A 2,455-nucleotide genomic window follows, 5' to 3' on the forward strand; every position below is an offset into this window, starting at 1 on the left:
CCTCTAGGAAATAGGATGCTTCGACTATTCCACTTAATGTACATACAGCATAAGCAGCACTTAATCCTCCCTCCTCGTGTCTCATGCAGGAGCCGTCTACAAACAGCTGATGTTCTGCGTTTTTCAAAGGTTCCTCTTGTATGTCAGGACGTGGTTTGGTGCTAAGTTCAGTCACGTCAAGACATTCATGCTCAACTTCATCTCTCACTTCTTCTTTGTGAGGATCAGGTAGTAAGGTGGCTGGATTAAGAACGGTACACCTCACTATTGTCACATTTTCAGCTCCCAATGTTATTCTTTCATATTTTGTCAGCCTGCTAGGAGTTAGGTACTGTATTCGGGTCCTGGTCAGTAAAATCACCACTGCATGAGGAACGTACACCTTGACAGGGTGTCCCATCACAATTGACTCACTCTGTTCTATGCTTACGCAAGTTGCAGCCACAGCTTTCAGGCAACCTAGTAATGCACAGGCCACAGGATCCAAGGTAGCAGAAAAATAGGCCACTGGCCTTATCATTAATCCGTGTCTCTGTGTTGGGATTGAAATCTCACAATTACCCCGCTCATAGCAGAATAATGCAAATTCTTTTGAATAGTCGGGCATGCCCAAAGCAGGTGCTTCACACAGACATTCGCGCAATTTCCTAAAAGATCCTATACTTTCCTCATCCCACTCTATAGGATCCTTTGCTCTCTTTCTGGTCATTTGTATCAGAGGTTTGGCTAATAAAGCAAACCCTACGATCCATTGCCTACAATATCCTGCAACTCCAAGGAACATTCTTATTTCTTTTTGGGTTTGTGGCAACTGCATTTGTCTTATTATTCTGATTCTTTTGGAGGTCACCCTTTTGACTCCTCTTTCTATTTGATGTCCCAGGTATTTAACTGAATTTTTACAAAACAGGAGTTTTTCAGGGGACACTTTATGTCCACCCTTTGCCAAATGATTTAGCAATGCAATTGAATCAGTAACACAGTCCTCTCATGTGTTTGACGCCACCAATAGGTCGTCAATATACTGCACCAGGACTGATTCTCTGGGCAATACAAGAGATTCAAGGCTTCTTTTGAGAATCTGATTAAAGATTGAAGGGCTTTCTGTGTACCCTTGAGGCACACGATTCCAAACATAAACGTGCTCTTCAAATTTGAACAAAAATAAGAACTTGCTATCTGGATGCAATGGAATAGAAAAGAATGCATGACATAAATCGATTACTGTGAACCATCCTGCTTTCCATGGTATCTGATAAAGAATCACAGCTGGATTAGGCACTACTGGGCAGCATGGTACAACAATCTTGTTAATTATCCTGAGGTCTTGGACCACGCTATATTTCCCGTTAGGTTTCTTAATGCCAATTATGGGTGAATTACAAGGGCTACTTATTATTTCTTTCAGGATACCTTGTTCGACCAATCGCTCTATTTCTGCTGCGACACTTGCCTTTACTTCTGGACTCATTTTATATTGTTGGGTGTTCAGGTAAACAGCACCTTCTTTCACAGTCACTTTTATGGGATCTACATTTGCCATTAATCCTATTTCTTTTCCAGTAAAATCCCATATTTCTGCATTTACAGTCAGTTTGACTTCTGCAGGAAATTCATTTTGTGTCATCATCGAATATAATTCATTTACTTCTGTTCCCTGTTTAGCTAAAATGAACTTGTAAACTCCGTCTTCATCTGGGGTTTGTATTGCAACACCATCCAATGTGCAAAATATAGTGCAATTCATTTTGCACAACAGGTCTCTTCCAAGCAAGTTTACAGGGCTTGAGTCGCAGACCACGAACTTATGCATTTCTTTAAAATTACCAATTCGCACCTCCATGGGTTCTGTGATTGGAGTGCTAATCCATTTGCTTGAAACACCTACAACTTGTATGTTCTCTCCCGAGAGGGGCAGGTTAGAAATGTCTGCTGTTCTCACAGTAGACCTGCTGGCGCCAGTATCTAACAAGAAGGTAATATAATTTTCCTTTACTTTACCCTCTATGTAAGGCCCTGACTGATCTACCGGTGGGGATGCGCCAAGTACACACTCCCCTTCCTCCCCCCACGGGCACTGTCATATCTGGTCATAATCAATCAGTGGGTCCTGCAAAAGAAACTGTGATGTTACAAACATTTTCTTACCACTTCCTTCTGGAAATCCGGCGTCCACACTGTACTTGACTTGACTCACAAAATTTGATTTAAGGGCAGGTGGCAATTGACACTGAAGATCTATACCCTGTTGCTGATGACTCATTAACACCTCATTCTGCGTCTGTGGATTTAAATGTTGATTCGGGGCGTTATTCACTTGTATGGCTTTACACTCGTTCTTCCAATGCCCCAACTTCCCGCATCCGTAACAGGGAAATTTTTTCTTTGCATCTTCCCGATTTAATCTTCCCCTTTGTTTTCCCCCATTATTGTCACTCTGACCTTGTGCTCTTCC

The sequence above is a fragment of the Triturus cristatus genome, chromosome 8, assembly GCF_964204655.1.
Source record: "Triturus cristatus chromosome 8, aTriCri1.1, whole genome shotgun sequence".
Taxonomy (NCBI): domain Eukaryota; kingdom Metazoa; phylum Chordata; class Amphibia; order Caudata; family Salamandridae; genus Triturus; species Triturus cristatus.